Raw genomic sequence first — 22938 nt, 5'->3', positions numbered from 1 at the left:
GAATATCGGCATGAATGTATGAGGTTGCTTTAATTATGAGTAACACATCAATAAGATGCTATCCACTAATCTACAGACCTTATTTGAATTTGTCAGTTATCAAACTGTTGCTCTTTTTTTGTTGTTACTCCAGGAGATGATCCCAGACCCCTGTTCCTATTAGTTGTTTGGGTCTTTAATCTCCTCCAGTCGGGGAAAGCTGATCAGCCTTCATTTGTGTTTCAGGACTTGGACACTTTGAAGTGTACCGGCCAGTTATATTCTAGAATGCCCCTCTGGTTAGGTTTGTCTGATGTTTCATTCTGATTAAATTCAGGTTAGGCATGTTTTTGCCAGAATATCACAGACTGTGTACCCTTCTCAGTGCCTCGCATCACGAGGTATGGGCATTGATATCTCTCATTTCTTATAATGTTCACTATGGTAACTTGGATAAAATACGACTTTAATTTCTCCCTTTGTTATTAAAATGTATCTTGTGTAGTGACATTTTTAGAGCATGGAAATACTCTGTGTCTCTTCAGACTTTTGCCCACTAATTTTAGCAACTATGATCATCTTTGCTTGAAACAAATTTGATTGTGTGGTGTTTGTAAATGGTGATTTTCCATTTTCACATTCCTTCTCTATTTATATGTTGGAATTATACTGTAAGGCAAAGTTTTCCCTTCTCTCCTGTTTATTAATTTATGTGATTATTTATATCAGGAGAGACTCATGGATAGTTGTTTTATTTTATTAGTTATAATTCATCACTATCATTAATTATTTTGTAGCTTAAATTGTCCTATATTATCCTTGCATTTATAAATATTTTGCTCTACATTTTTTATTACATGCTCTTTAGCACAACAATTTATGATTTTCTCAGATTTTTCCAATTTTACTGACCCAATAAAGTTTGCTAGTAACAATTAAATAGATTTCTGTATGCATTTATGTGATACAGTTTAACAAAACCCATTGTTCTGTACCTGTGAAGGGGTGTAGTGAATGACTAACATGTACATAGTTCCTTTAGTTCAATGGTCTTACTCACTACCACCTCCTTCTGCACCTGTAAAAAATAATATTACCCATTCCTCCAAAAAAGGGGGCATTAAAGCACCAGAATATTCCACATAAAACTCATTTTAGCTGAATATTACACATAAAACGTATTCAGGTCAGCATTTATTCTAATTAATCAGAATTATAAAATCGGCAATATAGGAAAGATAAAATCTAGTTATACCAAAAAAACCCTACATTTCATGTGCATTGTAACATTTATCAAGAGAAAACAGTCCTCATTATTCCTTTCAAGTTTATTGCCTTGAACACTACTATGTCTGGCAATAATATTATGAGCCCTGCTTTGTTTCTATTTTCATTTGCTTATGTTAGGGAACTTCATTTTTCTATGCTGATGCAATTTCCCCCATCACTGTTATATTCCTCTGGTCATTTTAATAACAGGAAATATACACATCCACACTTGTGTCACCATCTGACTAAGAGCCCTTTATGTTTGTTTCTGACAAATTATTATCAGTTAATTTATGTACAATTTATGGTGGTGATGAGAACGAACCTGGGAAGGATACGGTTTGAGGTTTATAAACTAAACTCGGCTAACGCTGGTCCTGACTAATAAATCAACATCTAATGCTCTGCTATCATGTACTAATTAATTCTTCCTTTCCTCCCTCATATTAATTTAGTGTCATTCCAAGTCTTTTGGGGAGAGTGCTTGCAGCTTTCATCAGGAACACTTTTATGCCTTGCCAGAGATTTTTTATTAATTGCAGTAAATGCAGTGATTTTGAACAACCAAATTTAGAAAAGAAAGATGAGTTTGGAAGATGGTTCTCCCCTTTGGCAAGTCTGATATTTCAGGATCTCAATAAATCTTTTTGAACCTAATTGAACTGGAAGCAATTTTTTCACATCTTTTTTAATACTCAGTCTGGTAATCCAATTACAAGGACTCTTATATTCCAACATTCATATTAACATGAACTTCAAAATACAAAATAAAATAAATGTAACAAATTAGTTCAGTACTCCTAGTCATAATAAGCTATTTCACTCTGATGACAAAGACTACGTTTGCATGTAATTTATATTCACACATGGCCAAAAATATTCAAGTAAGCATTTAAAACTCTGGTAGCCAGTTGAATCTCCTGTGTAAAATTACAAGTATTTTTTTTTTGGATATTTTAATTTTTTTCTGAGTTTAATGATTTGAAAATCATATGATAGAGTCTTTTTTAACAATATGGTCTAGTGAGGAATTAAATAGAAAGTCAAGACACCGTATACCTTGAATGGCTGATAACTATTATGTGAACTTAAATACCTCAGCCATTCATCATACTTTGCTATGTGTAAAATGTGAAAACAGATACTCTCCTCCAACTTTCTTCCATGTACATTATAGAAGAACAGAAAAACTAAATGTTATAAGGGAGGGAAGACCCAGCGAGTGGTAACTTCTGCCTCAGAGGCCTGTGTGGGTCTGCAGTAATGGAGTCTCTCTGAGTCCATGACCAAAGCCGTATATAACTCAAGCTGTATATAACTCAAGACTAGGAGCTGGAGAGGGTGGGAGCAAGGCAAAGAAAAATTACTCCCATGACGAGGCATAGATTTCCCAATAACTGGAGTCAGAATCAGGACAGCCCTGGAATGTTCTGTCTTTCTAAACTAATGCTAGCTTTTGTGCATATAGATTTTTCATTCTTTATTGAGCCTTTTCAAACAGTTCAACATTTTAGGAATGCACAAAAGTTTTTGGACATCATGGCATGCTTGGAAAGAACCCCTTACTTTAGTCTCTGTCAAGAACTGGAGTGAATGCAGGAGTTCCCAGGCCCTGCTGTTGCAGTGAGGAATGAATCAGAGGTCCTGCAGTCAGCGGTGACCTTGGGCCCAGGTGCTTTGGTGTGCGATTTGCAACCTGCCTAAGGCTGGCTCAGCTATGCAGCTCAAACTCAGGATGGTAAACTAGGATGGGAAAAAGGACTTGAAATAATGCGATGTAAACTATGTGATGAAAATAATATAGTTGTTTGGGGAAACTCTATTATTTTAACACCACGAAGGCAAAATGTGTTAAAAACATGGACAAGGGAAAAACACCTACTCAGCAAATTGGGTTCAATGTGTGTAAGGTTCAAAGAAAGATAAACAGTTGTAAAATCTGTTGGTCAAGGGTTACCATGCCTTTTAAATGACAAACTGCCAAAGGTTACTATAGGCATAAGCTTTGCTAGAAACTGTTCTTTTAAAAACTAGATGCTCAAATAAATCAATTCTGTTAGGGACATTGAGAAAGGTGGGGGAAGAACATAAAGCACAGATCAATCTTTCCTTTAGGTTTTATTTAGACTGCTGGACATGAAAATATGTGAAACTGTTTCACCTTTTAGCTTCTACTTTATTAGCAAAACAGAACTTAAGAGTTCCCTTGATGTTATACAGGATTATATAAATTGGGTCCGTGTCATTATCTCTAAACCTATAGAATTTTGTACCTACTCAGCAACATTTTTATGTTCCTCTGAAATTCCTACAACTAAATAATTATATATCAAAACAATTCTCCTTGTAAGGGAATTCTCTTCATATCTAAATTTATTAGGAAGGTGTTAATATTTCTAGCACGTAGGTTATATTAAAAACAGAGACTACCAGGGGAAATTTTAGCTCAGAAGGTCTCATTCTTGTGTCTTTAAACTGCATTTAAGAAGGGACATGGGAGATACATTGTTAAAATTTCTAGCACATTTAAAAAATCTTTTTATAGCACTTAGCACTAAATGTGATAGAGATATTTGTATTCCTGCTCTATCTTCTACAAGGGAGTAAGGGGCTTACACTTAGTTTCCTTGGTTTGTTATTTTTCTATCCCCCTACAGCAGCATTTCACAAAATATGTTCCTTGATGCTGACAGGTTTTAAGAATAATGAAAAGAATCTCTATCATTTAAGCAAAGGAAACCTGGGTTAAGAACATTTAAACAAATTTTTAAATTTAATATCCTATAACTCGTCAACAGTTGAGTAAGTTCTGATGCTAACCCTACATATTTTCGACTGCCTGTTAAAATATTTTGCTATTGCCACAATTAAGACACAACACTGGGCTTCCCTGGTGGCGCAGTGGTTGAGAGTCCGCCTGCCGATGCAGGGAACACGGGTTTGTGCCCCGGTCTGGGCAGATCCCACATGCCGCGGAGCGGCTAGGTCCGTGAGCCTGTGCTCCGCAACGGAAGAGGCCACAACAGTGAGAGGCCCGCGTACCGCAAAAAAAAAAAAAAAAAAAAAAAAAGACACAACACTGCTTCATCCCACAAAGACCCTTTGTGCTTCACAACATTATTAGCTCCTCCATCCCAAACCCACGTAGACATTGCTTTGCAGTCTGTAAGTACAAAACAGTTTAGCCAGTTTCAGAATGTGATACTAAAGGAATTATAACGTATCTTCTTTTGTATCTGTCTTCCTTCAGTCATTAAAGTGTTTTTGATATACATGTTATTTTTTTTGATATACATGTTACTAATAAAAGTAAGACATTCACTTTTTTTTTTTAGCCGCTCCGCGGCATATGAGATCCTCCCAGACCAGGGCACGAACCCGTGTCCCCTGCATCGGCAGGCGGACTCTCAACCACTGCGCCACCAGGGAAGCCCAACACTCACTTTTGTTGCTGCGTACTATTATAATTGTGAGGAGACCAAGTTTGTGGATCTGTTCCGTTAGTGGGCATTGGAGTTGGCTTTAGTTTAGGCTGTTAAGTATAAAGCTGCTATGTACCAGTCTTTGTTGACATAGTTTAATTTCTTTTTGGTAAATACCGAGGAATAGAATTATTGAGTCACTTGTTAAATATACGTTTAACTTTTGAGAAACTTCCAGAACATTTTTCATCCCCACCAGTGATGTATGAGATTTCCTGATCCACATCCTCCTCAGCACTTAGTGTTAACTGCTTTTTAATTTTAGCAATTTTATTGTGTGTGAATATTTTATTCCATAAATTCTATTTTTCTTTGCAGAATTGACATTTGAAATGAAAATAAAACTTCGTTATTTTTACTTCTTTCTTAATATTCTTTCTCATTCGTTGAAAATATGTTTTATTTATTAAAAATACATATAACTGCTGCTTTAAAATTTTTGTCTATTAGTTGAAACATCTGGGTCATCTCAGGATCAGACTCCATTGATTTTCTTCTGAGAATGTGTTCTATTTTCCTGATTCTTCATATGTCTATTAATCTTGGATTATACCTTAGGTATTATGAATATTAACTTAAGGAGATTCTGAATCCTGTAAGATTTCTCCGATGAATATTGTTTCATATGTTTTAGCAAATAATTTTCTTCACTGAGTTTGAGCTGTAAACTGTATTCCTTAGGATGCAGCTGGGTCTTAGCCCAGATCATTTGTCTTTAGCCGAGATGTTTTCAGTCCATCCTATACATGTGGTTTCAGGGGTCAGTCGGAGATGTGGGTAGAAATATTTGGGGGATTCTTCCCCTCTCTTTAGCTTTCAGTGTTTCCCAACCCCACTTTCCAGGTATCTCTGGCCAGAAAGACGGTACCTGCCATAGAGACTGAACTTGGCCCAACGCTACAAGCAAAAGAACCTTGATAGCTCCCAGGCTCTAATCCTCTCAAAGTGTGCATTCCTCACCAGAGTCTTTCTGTTGCTGTTCACTCTTCAGGTAGTTGCTTTTCCTATTATGTCCAAGATTTTCTGTTGCATTTTGCAGAGGGTTATCTGGTAGAGACTTAGTTTGTCACGTTTAGAAGCAAAATCCATCCATGTTGTAGCTTATATTTTCATGCTCCTGGCATGATTTAATAAAAAGAATTTCTTATTTTGAATGGAGACCAATGCATCTTTTTCTTTAAACTTTATGATTATTGCTTAATGTGTTATATTTACCTCACCCAGGCAATGGAGATTTCCTCCTATATTTTCCCAGGAAGAGTCAGTGTTTTAACTTTCTCATTCAGAACTACAATTAGCCAAATAGTATTTTACAAAGCTAAGCTTTTTATAGAAATATTAATAAATATGAAGTTTAAATTTTACTTGGGAGATCATGTTTTTGTTTATTCTTTGTAACATATCTATTATATGTTATTATCTAACATATCTATTATTACTCTTTTTAGAAACAAAAATAAAAATATCAGTTGTCACCAATTAATCAGTCTATGAGTGAAAGTACCATGTTGGTCTGTGGAAATTACATCAACAAAAATATTTTATCAAACTAACTTTTCTCAGGCAACTAAATTAAGTTCCTCAAGTCAAGCATGTAATTAGAATTCTTTCCTCTCTGTTATATACACTTTACACATTAAGTATGCTTGAAATAATTTCTATTTTATGAATTAAAAGAGTAATCTTTAATCCTTTCCTTTTATGAATGAAGCTCTAACCATACAAAATTTAGCAACCAAACTAGAATCTTTCACTGACTATATCTTAAATAAAAGATTAAGTCCACAATCCTAAGATATATTTTTGCAATACTCTATAGTTTGTATTAACCCTTTAATTATATTGTAAACAGAAAAAAATGGAGAAGAGTGAAAATAAATAGCTGAAAATAAACAGCTGAGACATAGAACTAATAACCAAAAAGTTAGAGAGTAATAATAGATATATTACAAAGATTAAACAAAAACATGATTTCCCAAGTAAAATTTAAAGTTCATACTTATTAATATTTCTATAAAAAGCTTAGCTTTGTAAAATATTATTTTCCATAGCACTTAACATGTGTATGATATGCACAGGTGGTATCCTTAGCATTACCTGTATTCGATTTTAAGCTTTCTTAAAAGTAGGTCTCCTGTCCTACTCATCTCGCTATCCCCAACTGTAATATTTTCAAAATGGTGTAAATTGTATTGTAAAAAGAATCTCACAGGTGGTCAAGATTAAAAACGTTATATAAAGACCCCTAGATATATAGAGTACTTTGATAAAATAAACCAGGTAGTTTACACATGTCCATTATGTCTGTTGAACTTCATCTTGACAATTAATTTTGATTAATATAAAAATTTCAAATTAGAGCATATTTCAGTACTGAAACCACAATTTCAACAGTTGTCGATACCTGCACATTGTCATTGCTCATTGAATAGCATGACAAGTGGGATTAAGAAAATAAACCCAGTAAAATGTGGCTAAATATAATTGAATAAGCAAGAAATGAATAAGAAGCCATCGTCTAGAAACCTATTGGATATTGGACTGCATATGCATTTCCTCCTCTTCTCTTTCATTTGTATTTCTTTTTCCAATTTAATTTTTTTAAAAAGATGATGTAATGGTTAATTTGTCATGTCAATTTGACTGGGTCACGAGGTGCCCAGACACTTGGTCAAATATAATTCTGGGTTTGTCTGTGAAGGTGATTGTGGATGAGATTAACATTTGAATCAGCAGACTGAACAAAGCAGAGGGTGCTCCCCAATGTGGGTGGGCCTCCTCAAATCAGTTGAAGGCCTGAATAGAACAAAAAAAGCAGACCCTTCCCTGGGTAAGATAGAATTCTATTGGCAGTCTTGAAACTGGGACACTGCCTTTTGCACCTACTTGGGACTCCAAGTGAAACAAGCCTTTTCTTGGGTCTGGAGCTTGAGGGCCTTCCTACTTGGAGCCACACCATCTGCTCTCCCAGATCTCCAGCTTGTTGACCATCCTGCGGATTGTGGACCTCATCAGTCTCCATAATCACGTGAACCAATTCCATACAGTAAATCTCATCTATATTACCAGCGATAACGAGAGACACTGCAGGCCAAGCCTGCCTGGCTGGGGAGCAGAACCTGAGCGCAGGGACCCAGCACGCAGGGCCCCAGTACGCAGGGCGGACCGGAAGTCGGGGATCGGAAGTCAGTCCGCTGCCTTTCCTGCCCTGGGTTTTGTGAGGGGCTCGCCGTGTGGCAGCCGTGCAGCCTGCGCCTCCGGCTGGGCCGTTGCCCCAGGGCAGCGGGCGGCGTGCCGGCCACGAAGGTGAAGGGAGCTCCCGGGTTGAGCAGGCTGCTTCGGGAAGAGGACTGATTTGTGCTCCCCGGATTTATAACCCTCAGTCATCGGGTCAGAAGCCGAAGCCCGATAGTCCTCTCAGACCGCCGGCCGCCTGGCGTTTCTCAACATCTTCCTGTGGTTCCTTAGAACAGTTCAGGCCACGCGGCCACTTCAATTTGGTCAGATTTCATTTTGGGAAGAAACAGTGCAGCGTGTGGTAAAAGCTCAGGGTTTCCGCGGTGTCCGGCGCTCCAGCATCTCTTCTGCAGGATGTCGTTCTTCTCAGCGCAAACAAGAGGTTCTGCGCCCAGCCCGGTGCGGTCGCAGGGGAGAAGAGAAGGAGGAGAAGATGCTCTGATGATGCAGAAGTTGGTTTCAGGTAAGCTGGTTTCCAGTTATGCCGGTTTTGAGATCTCTGATGCCACGAATGGTTTCCAATGCCCGACTGAGGTTTCACAGGCCGAGCGACGCCTGGTCTCCCATTGCCCCGGGGCCCCTTTGCAGCCAGACTTTCATTCGAGGAAAATGGGCTTAGCCAGGAGTTTAGTGGCAGGTTTTTCGTGACGGAAGAAAGGCTGCTGGCGGGGTTCGTCCCAGGAGCCCAACACCGTTAATGAACTGTTGAACAGTGGGCTGGCCTGACCTCCGAGCAGCTTGCGACCTGTTTTGGCCCATCACTGAGTTTGCCGGGTTGGGACTGGTGGGTGGGCAGGTGGCTGCTTCTTCACCTTCACCAGCACTCCCCAGAGCACCCGGCCTGGCCGGGGCGGGCTGTAGTTGGCTTCTATGGATGGCCCTGCCGCCCTGCGGCTTCCTGGGCCCCCCTGCGCTCCTTGGTCGTCCAGTCCATTGTGCCTCCAGAGCCTCAGCTCTCGCCAGATGCAGCCCATCCTCCAGTCACAGGTCAGAACCCGCTTTGCAGAGTGTAAGTCTGGAAAAAAATGCACTGCCCTTCCCCCAAACCCCTCCCTGCCAGGCCTCCCTCTTGCCTCAGGCAGGGTCCTCGGTTGCCAGATCCCACAGGAGGAGGTCATTGCCTTGTGCATCAACCACAGGCTGGGGCACTGGACGGCCCTCTGGCTTTTTGTTGTATCGGAGGCACTGAGTGAAGATGGTCAGATATGTGTATATTCTGTTAAAAAATCGCTTGAAAGACTATGATGTTCCTTTGTCCTGGGTACCAGCCAGACACAGAAGGCGCAACAGCTAAGTCAGGGGAGTTTGGGGATAAAGTCTTGTCATCCTTCTGCAAACAGTTTTCAGGGAAGATGAGTGTGGAGCCTGGCCAAGAGGGGAGGCTTCCCAGTGCTGAAAATGTGGTGTGTGGAGCCTCTGGCCAGGAGCTCCCGCCCAGCGTCTGTCCAGAATCTGCTGTTGGAGAAAGAGGTTTGAAGATCAACTTCAGCAGTGGTTGTCTGAAAACTCAGGAGCATTTACAGATTCAACTTCCCTTCCCCTTGACCTTCCTCAGATTCTGGCCATCTCTGCCTTAGACTATTGGAGCTGGGATGAAAACATTTGCAACTACTAGCCCTCAGGATGAAAGGACAGGAGCCACTGCAGCTGTCAGAGGCAACAGGCACATCTGTGAAGCACTTGGAAAGGCTGATCCCAAGTTCAGGGGAAGTGGAAGTTGCCTCTGAGCTCCATGTCTCTGCACTGCTAGACATGGTAGACATTTGAGCTGCCTGACCTGAAAGAGGGAGAGTCTCTCCAGAAGGTTTTGTTTTTATTAAAAATAATGTTATTCTCAGATACTTGATGCACTGTTGGAAAATGCTTTTTATATCATGTAAATAAACCATTTGGATGTCAAAAGAAAAGGGACATTATATAACAATAAAGGGGTCAGTTCTTCAAGAAGACATAACAATCCATAATGTATATGCATTTACCAACAGAATATCAAAATAAATGAAAAAAAAGGTGATAAAACTATAAGGAAACATAGATAAATTTACTTTTATAGCAGGGGATTTCAAGACACCTTGGTCAGTATGGACAGATAAATCAGGCACAAAATCAGTAAGGATATAGTTTAACAGCACCGTCAATCCGCTGGATTTCAAGAACATCAGATTACCCATTTTTTTTCAAGCTCACATGGAACAGTCACAAAGGTAGACCGTATTTTGTGGCATAAAACATACCTTAACAAATATAAAAGAATAGACATAATATAAAGTAGACTCTTATAGTGAGATTAAACTGGAAATTAATATCAGACAGATGACTGGAAAACGTAGGATACTGGCGATCAAACAACACACTTCTAAAACACATGGGTCAAAGAAGAAGTCTCAAGAGAAATTAAAAATATTTTAAACCAAATAAATAAAAATTAAACTTTTTCAAAGTCAAATTGAAATTTGAATTTAAAAATAAAACATCAAAATTTGTGAGATGCAGCAAAAGCAATATTTACAAGAAAACTCATAGCATTGAATTCACGTATCAGAAAGAAGGTAGAGCTAAAATCCATAACGTAATCTTCCTTTATGAAACAAGAGAAAGAAGAGGAATACAAATTTAAAAAGCATAGAAGTAAAGAATTAAAATTAGAGCAGAAATGAATGAAATTGAAAACAGGAAAACATAGAAAAATCAATGACATCAAAACCTGATTATTTGAAAAGATAATAAAACGGTAATCCACTAGCCAGGCTAAACAAGAAGAAAAAGTTACTAATATTGGAAATGAAATTAGGGCCATCCCTAATGATCCTATGGACATTAAGGATAATAAAAGAATATTATAAACAACTCTATGACCTAAAGTTAGATAACTTAAATGAAATGTATTAATTCCTTGAAAGACACAATGTAATAAACTTCCCATGAAGAGATGAAGATAATCTGAATAGGGCCATATCTGTTAAAGAAATTGAATTAATAATAACCTTCCAAAATGAAAGCAGCAGATCTAGATGGTTTCACTGGTGACTTCCACCAAATATTTAAAGAAAAAAATACCATTTCTCAACAATCTCTTTCAGAAAATAGAAGCAGAATTAATAATTCCTACTCATTCTGTGAGGCCAGCATTACCCTAACACCAAACAGAAGAACACATTCTTTTGTGTGTACCATAAACCTAGGGCAAGAATACATTTCTTTGGGAGATGTTTTGTTTTCCACATAGATGGTGTAAATTCAGAACTTAGTTTCATATGTTGGTTGGCTTGTCTTATGAATTCTAAGAGGTTATTTTATTTTTCCTCTAACCTGGGCCAAGGCCTTTTCCTGTTTTAATCTGTGGGTCAGGTTTGTCTCCAGAGCACCATTATACTGAGATGTAGATTCTAGGGTATTCTCAGACTCTGTCCCTTGGTCATGCCCCTTCTTTGTCTTCAGCTTTTAAATCAAAACTCATTTCACCAGGTTTTATCAGATATCTAAGAGTGAAATGCAGATTCAATGTTTTGCTTTCTCTTGGATTCACATTTTTACATTTGTTTTCATTTTTCAGAATGCCTCACTTTCTTGACAACTGAGTAATGCAATGTGTGTGTGTGTGTGTGTGTGTGTGTGAGTGTGCATGTTTAAATTTTCTTCCAGCATTTTTAGTTGTTTTAAGTGGAATTATTTTGTTCAGGGTATTTGAAAGGTGTCCTTTCTCCTCTACTTTTTGTCACCTTGTCTCTTTTCCTGAGCTTCCCATTCAAACTGGCCTGTCTTTCTTGGCATGGATCAGTGCTTTGCATTATTTCCTTTTTCCCTCCATCAAAATGAACCTTCCTAGCTTTTCCAGATAAGACACATTAATATATACAATGAAATATGAGTAAAGATATCATTGTCATCATAAAAGAGAGAGCAGCCTAGATTAAAATCCTTGGGTTCAGTCATGTGCTTTTCAGGGCCCATTCATCTCCACGGAACTCTCTTCCACCCTTGTCTTTATAAAACTAAGGTATGAGGATCATAAGAGAGAATAGGTATGAAACTGCTTCATTATATGCAATTCACCCTACAAATATAAGCTATTATATTTTTTAAACTAAAGATCTCATAGGCCCTAAAATGATATGAGCCAAAGCTGTAAGTAATAGGGGCAATTTTAAGGAGTTATGTGAATTTGTGAGAAAACATTGGTTTTTCAAGGTCTTTTAGTCCCTCTCATAGGCAGTCTGTGGAATCTAAATGCCTTATTCTGCTTACTTATGTGTGTGTAGAGAACATGTTTTACACCATCAACGCACCTGTCCTCCTGGGTATTCGTAAATGGCAGCAATGGAAATCTCCTTTATAATGTGTCTTCTTCATCATCAGGACTGAAACGGAATCATAAACTGTAGTTAATTTCATTCTCATAATTTTTATGTAAGCAGGACAGCTGCTCAGCATGATTTTTCCTGTTGCTTTTCAATTTGTGGTACATATGATAAAACAAATTTGGAAGTAGAGGCCAAGAGGCTAGTGGATGAACTTTATGAAATTTAATTTAACTGTGTCAGGGGATAATATTTCATTGGAACATTTTAAGTCTCAAAGACATCCCCTTCAAGCCAGGTATGAGTTTCCCAACCTGGTTTATGATCAATATTTAAAATAAACTGTAAAAAAACATTATTTGGAAAGCTTGTGTGTAGATCCTCTTTATGTTCTTATAGGTAACATGTGTTTGGGAAGAGGATGGATTCTGTTTTTATAAACCCATTACTTAGGTTGCCCATTTTGATACTGAAGTTTAATTTTTCAAAGAAAATATTCTACTGTTAAGAAATAGAATATTCAAATGTACCAACATTAATATTTTGCAGAAAAATTAATCTCTTTTACTACTAGGTTGCATGTTAAAATATAGGAAAGTCTACAACCCAGAATATTGAAGCTAAAGAAACAAAGTCATTTGTTCAGGTGTACAAATGAAATTTCATCTAACAATGGAATTCATTATATTTTGGCTTGACAAATTATAAATACGTGACTTCCATTTCTTGTATCTGTAAATAGTGAATGAAAATGGGAAGGATGTAGTGGTTAGAGATCAGATTAGACCACTAATGCTTTTCCTTGAAGCATTTTCAGAAAACAGAGTTTACATCATTCATAGTGTTTAAAATGCCAAGGAACAGCCAAACTTCGATGTCAGCTGGCCTCTTAACACCTGTTTTTAACCACATCTCTTTTTTGTTTTTCTGGTAGAATAATAAGCATTTTGAAATTCAGAAAGCTTCATTCCATGAATTTTAGCTGTGGGTAGATCTCAGAATACTGATGATAAAGTGTGCTGAGAAATTACATTAACTTCAGGGTTCTGTGACTTATCTTCCTTTCCAAAAGAATTGCATCTTTAATTACTATTTGTTCAGAACACTTTAAACATTTTAGTAGTAGAGCAAGAAGGCCAATTGATAGGGAAAATATCTCAATCTATGTCCCATTTCCAGGAGACATAAGATCATCATTCAGATTTAAAGTGAGAAAACATTCTTTAACCAGGAGCCAACAGCAACATCTGTGCACAGCTAATCCTGAACCTGCACCAGCTCTTTTCCATATTTTAGAGTGTGCACATTTCCTCTCATCTTGTTTTTCATTTCATAGTCTCCTGCAGCCAAGCACAGTCAGAAGGACTACTTTGTAATCATTCTGATTTATCTGTAAGCAGGATGTTTGGAAAATCCCTTAAGAACTCATCCTCATAGATTTGTAGCTCAATTAAGCGGATTCAATTAGTCTAGATAGACTGGCTGAAGAGCATATAAGCTCAAATCCCAAAAGATACTAGGATCTCATGCAGTTTATTATTTTAAAATGGCTCATTTCCTTACACTGATACATTTTCTTCAAAACATTTGCAAAGGAAACGACATATGTAAGGAATGCTATAACTACAGTTGAATTTTGAAGCCTCCAATTTTCTCTACATACTGTCTTTCAGGACCATGGGTGTAGTTTAATACACATTTAATATCATCATTATTTGATGCCTAAAAGACAAACATTTAAAACTCATTCTAGTCATATGACAAAGAGAGAAACTCAGGTGTCTGGACCCACTTTGGTTACCACCACCCCAAAGATTTCCAGGGTACATAAAAATAATGGGAAGTAATGAGTCCTTGAGAGCATGTCTGGTTCCAGACACAGTGGTGATTTTTATATGCTTTACTGAATATAATTCTCAACACTACCCTATGAGGAAGGTCCCAAAAGAAAAAATGGCTGAGATATATTTTTAAAAAATGAAAGTGGGAGAGAGAGAGAAGGCAAAGAGGAGTGGACAGCTATTATGTAGCATATCAAACAAGTCATCCAAGGTCACATGGCTAGTAGAATAGCCAGATATGTGGTTTGTCTGACAGCAAAACCTATACACGCTCTTACTATATCCTAGGGCCTGTGAAAGAGACTGATGAGATTACCTTTTGGAAACACAGCAAGAACTATTTCCCCACCGCCCTCGAAGTCAGAGATGGTCATCCACCTGAGCTCTGGCCTAGGGAATGTTAGCATTTCATGGTCAGGCCACCAAACCTTTCTCACGGAGTCGTCACCCTCTCTTTCCCTATCTGAAGGCTGAAGGAAGGACTCGGGGGTCACGGGAGAGAGCAGCAGCACACAGTAGAGGGGTCTGGGTCTCTGGAACATCACAAGGGAGGCTGTCCTGGAGACACTGCCTGAAGAGCCACATGAGCAGGAAGGAAACGTGTATTGGGCGAAGCTTCCGGGAGCGTCTGTTAGAGCAGTTGGCTCGTGTGGCCCTTGCAGACCCACATAGGTGGAGCAGCTTTGTACCTCCCCACCTCCTCTGGCCGTATTGCCACCCCAACAGACCCTACCAGTGTGTGAGCCTTTCTCACAGAACAGTGCTTCCATCCCTGAAGACTGAATCCTGAAAATGTCATACCGGGAGGCATGTCAAGGAAAGGCTATAGGGCTTTAGCCTTCAGCAAATCCTGCTGCCTACAGATGGGTCGATCCTGTGTGCATTCCATTACAATTTCTGTCACTGTTTTAAAAGACAAATACTAAGAAAAATAAGGTGACCAGTCTATTTTATCCTAAAAAGTGTATTATGCGTGGACGCAAGCAGGATGTACCATGATTTATTATTAAATGTAAGGCTGTGAGAGAGAATAAACTCTTTCCCCACCTTCCCAAATGCAGAAAAACATTTCTAATCTCTGTGAAAAAGCTAGAGAAACAGACGTCTCCAAAAAGAGTGCCAATGAAAACTTCACCTCCTCGTAGATTTCTGTAATTGCAGACCTCCAGTTGAGTTCCCAGGCCAATAAATTATAATACCCACAGCATAATAACGTCTCCTTGCTGCTGTCATGGTTATTAATACAGTTACTATTGAGAATTCTATTAGCTGCGTGCTTGACTAAAGATGTGAGTTTATCTTCACAACATCCCTGGAAGGCAGACAGGTGATGACTTTTATTAACACCATTTTAGTGATGGAGGAACCAGAAAAGAGAAATGCAAAGGCATTTCCCAGCATAATACAACAAATCTAAAGCAGATTGAAGTTTGGAACTCAAAGTATTTCGATTGTTAGTATATACTTAAGCAATGATTCACACTCATTGTACAACAGGGACTGAATCCCTGTTGTGGAGAAAGGTTTTCTCCAAGGTCAAAAGAGAAAGATCTTAATGGCCTTGGTGGTAGACGTTAAAGACTTTATGACTTATTTATGATTTATTTATGTGTATAGGCATGTCCTAATAGGGCTGTTACTGTGATTGAGAAGAAGGATCAGCTTGACACAGATTTCCTACAAAGGACATTTCAATATTGATCTATTAAGGATAGATAGAAATAGAAATGTTCCCCGATCTTCACAGCATATCTTTGTGAGTTTATTTCTCTTTATTTCTGCACTGGAAAGACTTAGCATAGTAAGTTGGAATTGTTCAAGGCAAGGAAGTACTGCCAGAGGTACACTTAACACTCACTGTCCCCTGACCCTGTGCTGTTTCAGAAGCTTGCTGTGCATATCATGTAAAAGTCATCCTCTTTAGTTAGCAATTCCTTCCCTGTCTTTTCTGATGCGTGCTCCTGCCATGTACAAATGTTCTAAACTCTAAGTGGATCACCCTATGTCTTAACCCACAAGCTCCTTGAAACTACTCTCGTCTTCACACATTTAATTATGTTTATTCCATCCACTTGGAAAAACTTTGCCTTCCTGTTAACCTGTATGTCAGAGTCCCTTTTCATCCTTAAAATGCTTGCTTTGAAATACTTCAGCTTCTCTTGAATCCCAAAATTACCTTTGTGGAGGTCATTCGCTTCCTCTCTTGCTTCTCGTGGATTTATCAATGGCTTGTGAAGCCTTGGAACATAAAACCTGTCATGTTCAGTGTTTTGTTTGTTCATTTTTATTGTCCATAAGAAATAGCATTGTGTTTTTTATGTAGCAAATGTTCAATAAGCACTTCTCTTGTTCAGCCAGTTTTTAATGTAGCTTCTTCAAATGATTCTTACAGAGAAGAGGTAGAATTAGATTTGGAATGAGACATGAATTCTTTATAAGACACACGAGAGTAACAGGGTCTAGAAAAAACAGCATCTATTTGGTGGCACTAGTCCCTTTGGACTAAGGAGTTTTGTTTGTTTGACTATTAATGCTTATTTATTTTATTTGATCCTCCTTCCATTATATGCATGTTAGAATTTCAAGTTTTCCAAACAAGTTGTTAACAAATCTGATGTTATTTTCTCTAGGTCTTTATGCTGTGTTCTCTAGCTGACTATTTAAAATTACATCCACTTACCAATAATGCCTGGGATTTTCCTGAAGAGTCCCTTTTAGAAAGGTTGGAAGATACATTCTTGCTCCTAGAGGTATAGTTACACTAAAAAATAGAGCAAAAATTTAAAAAAATGATTACTAAGCTGAGCTCTCCTAGGGAAAAAATGTAAGCCATTAGGATTGGAAGAAAACGATCATTATAAGTTCCTGGGGTTAGAAGAACTATCACTCCAAAAAGCATTTTGTAAAAGTGGAGGTGATTTCAGGAGTTTTTCCAGTTTATTATGTATTCAGCATACCACTGCAGTGGATTATTGCCAAACCTTTACACTCTCAGGACATTCTGGCCTTTGAAATTTACATAAAAGTACTCAAATCTCCATCCCATATTTGATGGAAAATTCAATTACCTCTCATATTTCCAAGAATTCTTTGGAAAGTTGGGGTGGGATGGGATAAGGCTCTAATGAAGACCACGGTATATCATGCATACTTATAATTTCCTTTATTCAGTATATTTACAGCTATTAGAAGTTCAGTGTAATCCATCCATATTCAAAGTTACAAAAATTTATCAGAGAATGAAGAGATCGCAGAAACAAAGTTTGCTATTGTTGTGTTGCATTCAAAAGACTCTACCGTAGTTAATATAATCAAAAAAAATTAGTATAGGGAAAGGGTTTTTGATGAGATTTGGGAAATTTAAAAAGCCAATCCTTAAGTGTAGGGGCACCAGCCTACCTTATAAATCTTCACTTCAGGGTTTTGTCATTGCCATGGTAGTGCGGCCAAGAAATCTGTACCTATTGTTTTTCAGTGTAAATTCCAAATTCCTGGGAGGAACATAGATGGCCCAAATTAGAACAAGGGTCCTATTACTAGAAAGCCTATTTCTGTTTTCTGAGTAGGAACAGAAGGGGCTACTCAAATTCTACTTTTATACAGTTAGAGTCTTTCTTGGAGAAAGTGAACTGCTGGGTCTTGAGAGCCACCAAAGGAGGTGTCGAATATAAAGATGATTAAGTTTACTTCTTCATTTGTCAGATGAGAACCTTGGCTCTCCTGGGGATGAGTGGTGTATGCAAGGCCACAAGCTGGAGGCCGAGATTTAAGTGGAAGAGATGTCTCCTAATTCCCATTCCTTTACTGAGTCTATCCCACCTGGAGATGAATTAGACTACTTCTATTACAAAATTAGAAGACTGAATAAAATATTAAATCATCAGGATTTTCAGGGGAAAGAGTTCTATTTCTTGAGCTTAAAATCTGAAAAGGTAGTTCAAGTCTATATAATACAAAGGAAGTCCTTCTGTTTCCTTGTCATATTTCTTGTCCTATACCACCACTGTGCATTAGAAGCCGTAGGGGTAAAAACTGTTAGAGGAATAAAAAGCATGACACAGCATAATTTTCTCAGCTGCCTAGACTTTAAACTATACCATTATACAGAGTTTAAGATCTTTTCCACTTATGTATTTAATCCGTTTCCCGGCCCTGATCCAACATGCACTCAAGTTTGAGACCTAGGGTCCCAGCCCACTTGCTCATAAAGTTGGGCCTCTAGACAAGCAGCATCAGCATCAGTGGAGAATTCATTAGAAATGCCATTTTTCAAGCGCATCCTGAGATCCACTGAGTCAGAAACCCTGGGGTGAGACCCAGTCACCTCTCTCTCACAAGCCTCCCTGCTTCCAGCCTTAGATACTGACTTCTTAAAAAACACCCCTGATAATTACTTCTTTATAGCCCCAGCTTTATTTTTATTTGAGAAAACTAACAGAGTACATTCTGTATGCCCAGCACTGTTCTCAGTATTTTAGAAATATTAATCGTTTATTCCTCGTGACAGCCCTATAACATAAAAGTGACATTGCCTCAATTTTCCAGGGGAAGCTACCAAGGCCCAGAGAAGCAAGGTCACTGCTGCTATGAGTGGCAGCCCTGGCTCCACGGCAGGCAGGCAGCTGGCTCTCCAGCCCACGCTGTGGAGGGGACGCTGCCTAGAAGCACTCTGGGCATCTTTACTCTAAGCTCTCCTTCTTCTCAACTCACTCAGCTCTTAGACTGAACACATTTTGTTATTCTTGCCACTCACCATCCATTCCCACTTCTTGGAGCAGGAATCTCCCAGTTGTTCCTTGGGAATACTTCCTCACTCTTTTGCTCTAGGACCGAGGGTGGCCACCAGCCAGCAGTATCACATCATCTGCACCTGTTAGAAATGCAGAATCTCAGGCCCTGCCTTCGATCTGCTGAATCTGGATCCACATTTTAATAAGCTCCTCAAGTGAATACAAAGCACATGAGAGTCCTTGAAACACCAGCCTACCATATTCTCACTAACATTCACAGGTGGTGTGGAGTCCGGTGGCAGGATCCAGAAATGAGCACAAGTCTGAAGGAAACCAGTCAGCAGTGGTCCAGCCCCCGAGCTAGAGTGGTTGGTTCAGGATAAGAACATATGCAAGGCAAGGCCATAGGGCAGGTGAAACCTGAGACCTGTAGTTTTATGTGTGTTTTTTGAGTAGAGAAGTTCTCTGTTCCTCTGGACTAGCTGTCATAGAGATAGGAGACTAATGATACCAAAATCTGCCATATGGAGCCAGGAAAGGAGGCAAACTGGTGAAGTGGGTCAGAGACATGAACGGGTGCTAAACCCGGGTATGCCTGCAGTGGCTCTTCTCCCTAAACTTCTCATTTTGTGAGCCAAGGGCTGTCCTGTTCTCGCCGGACACAGTAAGTTCCTTGAGAGGGTAAGAGCTACCTTCCAACATTTTTGTAACTGCTAGGTACCTTGTATGGTACAGGATAATGAATACACAATCTGTGCTGATTAGGGAAGAATGGGTGTGAGAGCATTGATAGACAATGTTCTTAAGATGGTCAGAGGAGGGAGAGTATTTGTTCAACTAATAGTCAATGAAAACTATCTTGTGCCATAGATGAGGGTACATTGGTGGAGAACAGTCAGCCAAGATATATTTGCTGACATCGAAGACACAGTCTCATGGGGAAAATGGTAGTAATTTTAATTTTCAATACATGTAGGCTAATCCTTGTCTCAGTGCATTCGGGCAGCTGTAACAGAATGGACTAAGACACATTGATAAAAGACTTGCCCTGGGAACTGGGGTTGCTAATGGTCACACACTGGTGTCATTCATAACCAAGAGAGGGCAGATGGTGATGGCAAAGGGTATCATCCTCAGATAGGAGAGCCTTTGGAGGAGGACAGGGAGACCCCCATCTGCCAAGTGTCGTGTCTGTAGTGAATCTAAGTCATGTCACGGTCTGACCCATGTCACACCTGAACAGAATGTGTGACTACAGACTGCAGGGTTCGAAGCTGTAACCTGAGATTAGAAAAATACAATAGAACATGCAGGTCTAATAGAGTATATTATCAAACTACAAATGTATTTTCTCCATTAAAATATAATCCTGGAATAAGTCACTGGATGAGTTTAACAACAGATTGGACATGACAGAAGAAAAATCAATACACTTAGTTATGGATCAATTTGTATTGCTCAACTGAGGAAAAATGAGAAAAATTAAATATATATAATATGTAATTGCAAAATTACATGAGAAATAGGCAATTCATAGATAAAAGCTTTAACAGAAAAATCAAATAAAAATTTAACAACGTGAGCAATAAATTCAGCTTTGTGAGTATTTATAAAATTGCACACCCAGTTTCTGCAGTTAAGTTAAAGGGTTAGATGGGAAAAGATTGGAGTAGTTAGGTGTATACCCATGCTAACTAACACCAGGCTCCTGACTTCTAGGAAAGGGAACTCTTCACCAGCCTGCTAGCTGGGCAGGCTGTATTCTAACAAGATTGGCTTGAGTTGTGCGTTTACTTCTTTATGGTCATTAAGCAGCCCAAGTCTTAGTCCCCATTGATACTGGAAATGTGTTGCCCGAAACTGCTTCATGTGACGTGGGTAGGAAAGCCCGTTGAATGAAATGACCATGGACATCCAGAGTCCGACACCATGACGTTGCCTTACCTTGACACAGGGACAAGCAGGTGTGAACTTGGCATCATTACTTCTCCATCCTGTTGGTCTGTCCTTGATGACAAATTCACATCTAAAGAGTGTTTTCATGATTCTTCCCTCAGTAATCTCTGCCAAATTAACCCAAAGGGAGCTAGTTCTAGGACATACTGAAGACAAGTGGTTCTGAGACACATTCTCATGTGAATTAATAGCAAAAACTAAAGAAGGGAAGGAAAAAAAGAAACTTTCCTGGAGTCTTGCCTTCATTTATATCTTCGCATATTTTTCCTGAGGACTTCAATATACTAGTGTTAGAAATACAAACAAAGATTGATGAATTCCGTGGGATGAATACTGGAAGTAATAGCATTTGCCACTGTGAAGTGGTATCAGATTTCTTCCCCACAGGAGCTCTGCAAGAGAGAACACTGGTGCCCTGGCAGCAAGTCAGTTCATTGTGCGGCTCTGCTAGCACGACCCTAATGAGAGCCCAGACTCCAGTTTTGGTTTAGGATTCACTGACAGTTTGAGTGTGGGCTCAGTCTCTCTGCTACTACTGGAATGTGAGTTGCATGCTGAATTAATTAGCAAAAAAGAGGTTTGAGCCTATTTTGGCTATTTCTAGTTCTCTCCATTCATTTTATTTTCATTGGCGTATTTTATTTTCATATCTTCATCCAAAGCTCATTTGCATATGATTTATTTGCATATTGAGATCATTTTGAGGAATAAAAGACTTGTAAAACACTAGGAATCGGTTACTCCAAGTAATTCTTGATTAAGGTGTGTCCTTTAGAATCGGACAGAATTCCCGCATTTTAATTTTTAAATCCCACCTGGCTAGCTTTCCCTTGCTTACAGCTCATCTTTTGCCTCTCTGCAAACATGAAGAACACTTTCTATTTCTTGCTGTAAATTAGTGCTATTTATATTTTAGAAATTCCACATCCCTTCACAAGTCACTTGAGACCCAGTGGCGAGAATGAATTACCCTCAGCTGTCTGTCTCTCTCCTGACAGGTTGGCCTGGAAAGCAGCTCGCCTGGAGCAGAATTCATTGTTATTTCACTGTCTGAGAGGTAGTAAAAGACAGTTTTACAAATTTCTAAAATAAAGCATGAAAGGAAATTCAACAGAAACTGATTTTTCCCTTTTTTAAAAATCCTTGACTTTGACCAAATTAGTAGGGATTGACATATTTGAACTGCTTAGTGTCCATACCGTTGTATTCCCTTGAAATGGAATCTTATAATCATTGCTCTAGGGAGAAATATATTAAGGGTTATTGGCAAACACGTTTCCCCTGATTTCTTTTTATCCTAAAATAAAAAGATGAATTAAGACATAGCACATATATTAGCATCAAGTATTTGGTATAGCTCTCACCTTGCAAGCTCAAGTAGTGATTGGTACCCCATAGTGACCAATTACAATACTTGGGCTGAAATTGTACAATTTTAAATTAGTAGGATGACTAAACTGAGGATTTAAAACAACAAAAAAATGTTTAATTTCTAGACTAATGAAATAACAGGAAGATATCTGAAGTGAATATTAGTATATGTTCTCTGTAGTAAATGTTACCAATTAATATGGAAATCCATGTTCTTCTATTCATCCTAGAAATAAATCTGCTATGTTCTGATTATCTCTATAATAATTATGCAACTCAATACAGTGTTAATCCAAGAAATCGAAACAGCATCTCTTCACGATTTCCTTGTTCCTTGAGTAAGCCAAAGGCAAACAAGTGAACAGTTGAGATCCTCAGAGTTGCCCAAGTGCCCTGGGGAATGTCAAAGATAAACAGATTTCCCTACCATTAGCCCTCAAAATCCTCCATTTACATTGCATGTTCATGTTTAAGGAGAGGGAATTTCCAACCCCGGTAATAACATTTGAATCAATAGAAACTGCAATCTTGCCTCTATTTGTATTTTTAAAATTAACTTTTATCACAGTGCTTTCCCCAGTTAATAATGGTAGTAATGGAATAATTTCAATAATAACGAATATTTATCTAGCTCATTGGGATGTGCCAAATGTCTATGAAGCACTTTTTTTCATTACTTAATTCTCACAACAACCACTTGAGGTTGGCAGCTCCATTGTACAGGCAAAAAGAGATATGGAGGTTTGAGAGAGTAAATGGTGAATCTGGGATCCAA

At 38.6% G+C, this 22938-nt stretch overlaps 2 long non-coding RNA genes and 1 pseudogene across 14 annotated transcripts in view; 2 read left to right on the top strand and 1 right to left on the bottom strand.

The window, feature by feature from the left end:
- The window catches only part of LOC137203598 (uncharacterized), a 220998-nt gene that overhangs the window by 21772 nt on the left and 176288 nt on the right, over positions 1-22938 (top strand). The window lies entirely within an intron of this gene.
- LOC137207078 (germinal-center associated nuclear protein pseudogene) lies at positions 8838-10105 on the top strand (annotated as a pseudogene).
- LOC137203969 (uncharacterized) lies at positions 16847-19027 on the bottom strand. Its single transcript, XR_010933398.1, has 3 exons — positions 18860-19027; positions 17506-17597; positions 16847-16867 (listed from the first exon to the last, which is right to left on the bottom strand). It is a non-coding gene; the product is annotated as an uncharacterized lncRNA (long non-coding RNA).

The sequence above is a fragment of the Pseudorca crassidens genome, chromosome 1 (genome assembly GCF_039906515.1).
Source record: "Pseudorca crassidens isolate mPseCra1 chromosome 1, mPseCra1.hap1, whole genome shotgun sequence".
In the NCBI taxonomy this organism is placed as follows: Eukaryota; Metazoa; Chordata; class Mammalia; order Artiodactyla; family Delphinidae; genus Pseudorca; species Pseudorca crassidens.
The sequence above is the reverse complement of the archived record's forward strand: the minus strand, read 5'-3'. Positions and strand labels throughout refer to the sequence as shown.